General features: G+C 42.6%; 1 pseudogene across 1 annotated transcript; it reads left to right on the top strand.

Moving 5' to 3' along the window:
* The first annotated feature begins 6,604 nt into the window (after positions 1–6,604).
* LOC147639183 (uncharacterized) lies at positions 6,605–7,586 on the top strand (annotated as a pseudogene). The gene has a single exon (XR_015264303.1). The product of XR_015264303.1 is annotated as an uncharacterized LOC147639183 (transcript).
* Positions 7,587–7,845: the final 259 nt, after the last annotated feature.

Below are 7,845 nucleotides of genomic sequence, written 5' to 3'. Positions count from 1 at the left end.
TAAAAAATTTGATCTTGTTTTTAGTACTTTTCCAATTGTTGTATGATGGCATGCAGCCTGCAAGCAAGAGCTCATGATAATTGCAACTTGTGAAATGAAAGAGGAGGACACAATGGCACAAGTGCTTTTTTGGGAGATGATTAATGTTGTGGTCTAAAAAGGCTTCTCCAAGCCATATTTTTTTGGCTTCATGTGGCTGATGAGGTTGGAGCCAACTAGAGGGCAGTTAGGACAATCTATAATAATGGACCATAGAATATATTGGAAGGTCATGAGCATTCGTGTCTTTTTCATTGGGAACAAAGCTTGAACATCCATACAATATAATATGTAGTTAGGAATTTCAATGAAGAGCACAAGCGACTATATCATCAGTGGCATTGTGCATTGAGTGAGGAAGAGGCACTTTTAAAATACAAACACATTAAATCATGGTACATGAACGGTAAAGTTATTGATGAACTTACCAGCTATGGATTGTTGGCTTAGTTGGTGGTGGCATCATTAGAGGAATCATCTTATAGGGGTAAGTATTATTTTCTTGGTTCTCGAAAAGAATAGCTTGTATTTTGAATCTAAATTTTCAACTTAACTATCTGGTTATAGAATGCAGTTGGAGCTTGCAATTAACTTAATTTCATGTTCTAGGATGTCGACAATGCTTGTGTGCCGCACATGCCAACCACCAATCTAGTAGAAACTAAACATGCAAGTTGGTTAGCAAAAGAGGGTTTTAGGGGAACCATCTCTTTATATGATGTAGCTGTTTCACACCTCACTAATGCCCTTTTGCAATCCACAAAAGAAGCATACATTCATGCAAGGTAAATATCACGGAGCAAGCCCTACAATAACAAAGTTGATAGAGAAGGCCAAAACATCAAAAGCTCCAAGTCTGTCAAGCACTAGGCAGATTGGTGGGGGAAGCAGTGGAGTGGCACACCAATGCACGTGTATCCAAACTTTTTTGGTGATAACATTACTGTTACCCGGTGTCAAAAACCCATAGTTATAAATCTTGAGGAAGATAACTCATCACATCATCTAGAGTATGTCACAAAAAACCAACCACACAAGAAACAAGGTAGGAGATTAAGCTTTCCACCCACTATTCCTTTAGCTATAGGTGGTCAACACAACGTAGAGGGAGAGACAATTGAAGGCAAGGTAACTTGCCAAGGATGGTTAGGTGGCCAAGATGGCAAGCACAAAAAGAGCATCAAGAATTGCGGGCAAGGTATTCCAGCTCCTTCTTTCTATGGTATGAGAGTGGTCCGGGGGGGAAAGGTGTCAATTCATGTGGTTTTGTAACAACAACGTGGATCATACTTGGAGAGTATGTAACACCATTTGTCAATAACCTACTAGACCCCTAGTTGTTTAGCCAATGGGACGAGGTACAAACTGGATTGTGGATGAGATCCAAGAATTGGAGGCTGGTGGGTTTGTGTTGCAAAAGAGACAATCTCAGGAAGAAAATGATGTAGGCCAACGGTCAACAAGGTACAGAAGTGGCATATCATATATGGCAACCAAGAGAATAGATTCGGCAATTTTAACTACAACTTACGGTCTTTGAGCATTTGGTTATTAAGGATGGGCACATTGAAGTGTTTGTAATTGAGACTGAGGAATCACTAGTACATAGTAATGAAAAATACCAGGTGACTATGGGGAAGAATCCATCATGCACATGTCCCAATTTTCAAATCAGGGTAGGTATTGGACAACCATATTGTGCATGCAAGCACCTTTACTTTGTATATTTGCATATATATCTTTGGGTTAGATGTGAACCATAATATGTTTATACATCAACCCACTCTCAAAAAGGAGGACCTAATGAGAATGTTTAGCAACAGGAGAACAATGTGAAAAGGACCTAGTACTGTTGATGACATTGTACTATAGTTTTGAAAAGATCCTTCATGTTGCAATAATAAAATGTCCTATGTCTCAATTCTCTAGCAAGGACTGTTTAGTTTTTGTTTTTTTAATGTTTTAGCTGGACAATTAATAAGGTTATATGTCAATGGCTTGAATATGTTCATTCCATTCATCTACTTTTTTAAATAACGTAGATAGACATGCATCTACTTTTCTAAATTTAGGGAAAAGCCATGCATCTACTTTTCTAAATTTAGTGGATAACCATGAAAAGTAGATTTTTGCTTTTTTCTTTGTGTATCTATAAATTTGACCCTTGCCTCTTACACTAATCCTCACTTCCAAATCTTGTTGCCTTCCTCTCCCTCTCATTGTATTTCTCTCCTCACGATCGTTCTCTTCCTTACAACCCTCACCACCATCAACTATCTTTGTTCATCTCTAGTGGCTTCTTCTAATGCCCCTAGCTATACTTTGAAGGAAACCCTGGAAAGGGTTTACATAGATTTATGCAATAAAATGGGTGGAGATGTAACAAAACATCTTGGGATCACGGCAGAGGCCCGTAATGTTTGGACAAAGATGCTAACGGATGAGCCTATTGATTCTGGAGATTTGTTTGTGTGGAACACATGAAGATTGGAAGTGCCATTGACACTTGGTAAAGTTTTGGATATATTGCTGAAGAGACGGAGGAGCCCCTACGGGAGAAGTTAAAGAATAAAGTAGCCCAAAAAAGTGTATAGGTGTAGGATCCATAGGTAGTTATAGTATGTTTTTAATTTTAAACAATGCTAGATTGTAGTAGCCTATGTAATAACCTTTTTTTAAAATAAAGTGGTCTCAATTATAGATTACCTTGTCTTTTGTATTAATTACCTTGGCAAATTTTGGGTTTGTTGTTGTTTTCATTAATTATGTCAAATTCTCGGTTTATTGTATGTTTGAATAGCAGTGTCATATTCTTATCTCTCACACTTCCTCTCTCTCTCTCTCTCTCTCTCTCTCTCTCTCTCTCTCTCTCTCTCTCTCTCAAATAATTAGGCCATGATCTCATTCATAATTAAAAAATTATTGATCTTAATAAATTTACATTTTTATTTCTTCTTACGCAAGGCATAGTAGATATCTTGTATGTATAAATCTTGAAATTATTCACCTTGTTAATTGTACTCACATGCAATGATATGATGTCACAATGTCACATGCAAAGGCTTCAAATGATAAGAAATTATATACAAAGGGCATGGAGTACCATGCAATGACATGCACATATAATAACATGCACTTGTAATAACATCCACTTGTAATAACATCTGGATGAAGAGATTATGTATAGGAAGGGTGGGACAAGGAGAGAGAGAGAGAGAGAGAGAGAGAGAGAGAGAGAGAGAGAGAGAGGAAGGGTGGGAGAGCGAAAGGGAGGGGGAGAGAGGAGAGGGAGGGAGGGTGGGAGAGTGAAAGGGAGGGAAGAGAGAGGGGGAGGGAAGAGGGTGAGAGAAGGAGAGAGAGGATAGTGTGGGCTGGGTGGTGGTGCGACAGGGGGAGAGAGAGAGAGAGAGAGGGTGGAGAGGAGAGAGAGGGAGGGAGGGTGGTAGAGAGAAAGGAAGGGAGAGAGAGGAGAGAGAGGGAGGTTGGGAGAAGGAGAGAGAAAGGGAGGAAGGGAGAGGACAGAGAGGGAGAGAGAGGGAGGGTGGGAGAGTGAAAGGCAGGGAAGAGAGAGGGGGAGGGAAGAGCGTGGAAGAAGGAGAGAGAGGGTAGTATGGGCTGGGCAGTGGTGGGACAGAGAGAGAGAGAGAGAGAGAGAGAGAGAGAGAGAAGAGGGTGGAAAGGAAGGAGGGAGAGAGAGAGAGAGAGAGAGAGAGAGGGAAGAGGGAAGAGGGTGGAAAGGAGAGAGAGGGAGGGTGGGAGAGTGAAAGGGAGGGAGAGAGAGAGAGGAGAGAGATTGAGGGTGGAAGAAGGAGAGAAAGGGTGGGAGAGATAGAGTTAGGAAAGAGAAGTATAGAGAGAGTAAGATAGGGAGGACACAGAGAGTGAAAAAAGATAAGAATAGAGAGAGTGAAATGGGGAGGATATAGAGAGTTAGCAAAGAGAGACAAGGATAAAGAGAGTGAGAGAGGGAGATTGAAAGGGAGGGAAGACAGAGAAGGGGAGTGAAGAGGGTGGGAGAAGGAGAGAGAGGGTGGTGTGGGCTGGACTAGGCTGGGCTGGGCTGGGCGGCGGTGGTGGGCAGAGATGGTGGTGGCAATAGTTAGAGAGAGATAGTTCAAGTAGAGAGAGAGGACAACCAAGAAAATCTCCCTCCACCAAGCTCCCTCAAAAATCACACTGAGAGAGATGAGCAACGGGACCACATTGACAATTCCCCAAACGTTTAGGGTATTTTTGCTACTACTACGGGCTTACTAAGAAAGGATAAAAGACAAAAAAAGGGCACCAAATAGAAAGAGAGAAGGAGAGAAGAAAGGAGAAAAAGAGAAAGGAAGGAGGAAGGAGAAGGAAAAAGAGAGTGAAAGCGAGAAAAGGAAGGAGTGAAGAGGAAGGAGAGCAAAGGAGAGAAAAGGAAGGAGTGAAGAGGGAGGAAGGAGAGTGAAGGAGAAAGAAGGGGTGAAGAGAGAGGGACGAGAAGGAGTGAAGAGGGAGGGAGGAGGAGGAGTGAAGAGGAAGAGGAAGAGGAAGAGGAAGAGAAGGAGTGAAGAGGGGGGGAGGGAGGAGGAGGAGGAGGAGAGAAGAGGAAGGAGAAAGAAGGAGTGAAGAGGAAAGAAGGATTAGAGGGAGGGAGGAGGAGGAGAGAAGAGGAAGGAGAGTGAAGGAGAAAGGAGTGAAGAGGAAAGAAGGATTGAAGAATAAAGAAGGAGTGAAGAGGAAGAGAAAGGAGTGAGAAGGAGAAAGAAGGAGTGGAAAGGAGTGAAGAGGAAAGAAGGATTGAAGAATAAAGAAGGAGTGAAGAGGAAAGAAGGATTGAAGAATAAAGAAGGAGTGAAGAGGAAGAGAAAGGAGTGAGAAGGAGAAAGAAGGAGTGGAAAGGAGTGAAGAGGAAGGAGTAAGGAGTGAAGAGGAAGGGGTAAGGAGTGAAGAGGAAGGATAAAGCAGGAGGAAAGAGGAGAATAACAAGATGAAAAATTAAAAATCGTAGGTTCTTCTAAGTGTGCTCTTCAAAATCTAAAAATCCTTTAAAGCCTATTACTCTTCCCATTTTTTTAACTCTTGTCCATTCATAGAATCCGCTTCTTAGCCAACACTTCAGACAAATCATAAACCTAAGAACATAAGCCCCACACAAGGAATATAGGAACACCAACAATGTCACAACCTTTTTGGCCAAACACACTTCAAAGGAGTACCTCATAGTTTTCCTTGATCAATTTGCCAAATCCATGAGGCAAACCAAAGAGCATGGTGGTTTACTTGACCCGAAAGTACTACAAAGTGTGCATGCACATACCCTCATTAGCATTGATGCATACATCCAAGTACATCTCTAGTATGGGGGGACCATGGTGGGTGAAAGCCTCGTCCATGGTACGACCCATCACCTAGAGTCCCTCACAACAAGTGCACGTACAAGTGGATGATCTACCATTCTTTTTGAGAAGCAAATTTTATCTGCAACCAAACCAAATGACAAATCTCACCATGAAAAAGGCCCACAATCATCTCTCAAGCAAATTGTCCAAGAAAGTATAAAAAAGAGTCGAAGAAAGCAAAAAGTAGGAGCTTTCATATGAAGGAGAACACACACAAGCACCTTTAGTCCTCATAGCCCATGCACGTTACAAGGAATTTTGCACTTCATAACCACAACTTGTATACATAGGCACTCACCGTAGGGATGGGGGGGCCATGGTATAACCCTTTGCCTAGACCCCCTTCTAATGTGGAGAAATCTCCAGGTACATTCTTGGGTGGGGGGCCATGGTAGGAGAAAACCTGGTCCATGATATGACCCTTTGCCTAGACCCCCTTTGAATGTTTAGGAATCTCCAATGATCTTTAAAACAAGTAACCCCTTGTGGTCTCCATTGGACCACTTACCTCTTCTTCGACTACCTTCACCATCACAATAAGAACCTCACTCACTAAGAGGCTCAACACACAACAAAGCACCCTAATCTCTAGTACCATCATGAGATCTGAAAATCGTACCTTACTATGCCAAATAATTCTAGACAACCATCAATCATTGGCAATCAAAAGGAAGTTGGTCTTGGCGCATAAATTTGCAAAGTAAAGCCACGTATCCTCTTTCTTTTTGTACAAGCCCAAACACTCACAACCTCAGAGATGCGGCCTTGCATCAAGCATTTTTACGCGTACATTCTACATCCAACATGCTCCGGAGCATGTGGATTGGTCACTTCACTAATTCTATCTTCAAGCATCCACACCTCTCCGAAAGCAGCAGCATCTTCACTACCCGAGCTTGGTGACGCGAGAGCATGGTTACCATTAGGAAGGGGTTATGTTAATAACATAGCTGGCTAACATGGTTTTGCTTGCTTGGTACACCACAAAAGCGTGTTTCCACTGGTAGTAGGGAAGCTCAATGCCAAAAAACAAGGAAGTCACAAACTTCATGTACCTAGAACTAGTGCCATGGACCTATTTTTAGTTTTATTCTACTTAGTGTGAAAGCTAGTCATTTGTATATAAGTCATTTTTTGGACATTAAGCTATATATTTATTCTGGTGCATTAGAATACTTATGAGCGCTCCCTTTTGTTTTCTGAGGGATCTTTGCTTAGCTTGATGGTTTGCTTGTTTAGATAGGATTGAGTGTAGGGCTTCTCCCTCTCAACTCAAACCAACTCTTTGTAGGATTGCAAAAGGCTATTTTCTTCTTGGCTGCTCCTATCGCTTCGGAGGTCCTTTGAACTTTCCGGCCTTTCGCTTTTTAGGGTTTTGTCGCCGCCGCCATATTTGTGCTTCTTGTAGATCTACCATAGAGTTCCTCTCTTGCTTTGCAGATGCTGGTCTCGTTTACAGAAGGACCACAAGGAGAAGATTACCGCACCCCATATCAATAAGCGCAGAAGATTGCAGATTTGAAAAGGTAAGCTCTTGTGCGATGGCCATGTCTTTTCGTTATGCGGACAGCCTGATAGTCCTGGCCATCTCCTTCGCATCGGCCATGATCTGCGAGGCCATATCTTGGATCCTCATTTACAGGACTGCTTCCTACAAGAGCCTGCGCTCCACCATAGACAGAGCCTCCAGAAAGCTTGAGGTAATGAAGGGCACAGGTTCCTCTGCAGTGTCAGGCGGCAAAAACTCCAAGGTCAAGAAGATGGATCGTTTAGAAAACAGCCTCAAAGAGTCCAGCCGTGACCTCTCTTTTTCCAAGTTCAAGTCAGGAGGCGTAGTTGCTGTTGTTCTGGTTGTTGTTTTTGGCCTGTTAAATTCTCTCTTTGAGGGGAAGGCCGTGGCCAAGCTCCCCTTCTCTCCTATCCCTTTCGTTCAGAGGATGAGCCATAGAGGGCTTAGTGGAGATGACCCCACTGACTGCGCCATGGTTTTTCTCTACTTTTTGTGCTCTGTTAGTATAAGGTCCAACTTGCAAAAGGTCTTAGGTTTTTCTCCCCCCAGAAATGCTGCCAACACTGGCATGTTCCCCATGCCTGATTCTAAAACAAAGTGATAGTCTTGTTAATGTAATATTTGCCGAAAGTTAATGTAAATTACGGACTCTGCCTGTTCAATGGATGTGTCTGTTTGGTTGCTTGAGTAATCAAGCATGGATCGTTAGAAGATAAACATAGTTTTATATGGTGGGTTTTCCATGTAAATGAGTGGACCTGTAAAGGTCAATGAACATTTGATTTGTCGATGCTTCGGGCTGATCAAGGGGAATGGCGTGCATATAGACATGTTTGGGAAGCAGGGGTTTTACACGATCTTCCCTGTCCGATGCCCTGCCCCCTTCTGATGTGTGGGAGAGGAAGCCCATTGCTGAATTTA

This window comes from Cibotium barometz, chromosome 4 (genome assembly GCF_041138505.1).
Source record: "Cibotium barometz isolate CiBa-2024 chromosome 4, ASM4113850v1, whole genome shotgun sequence".
Classification (NCBI taxonomy): domain Eukaryota; kingdom Viridiplantae; phylum Streptophyta; class Polypodiopsida; order Cyatheales; family Cibotiaceae; genus Cibotium; species Cibotium barometz.
Note: the sequence above shows the minus strand (reverse complement) of the source record. Positions and strands in the feature narration are given on the sequence as shown.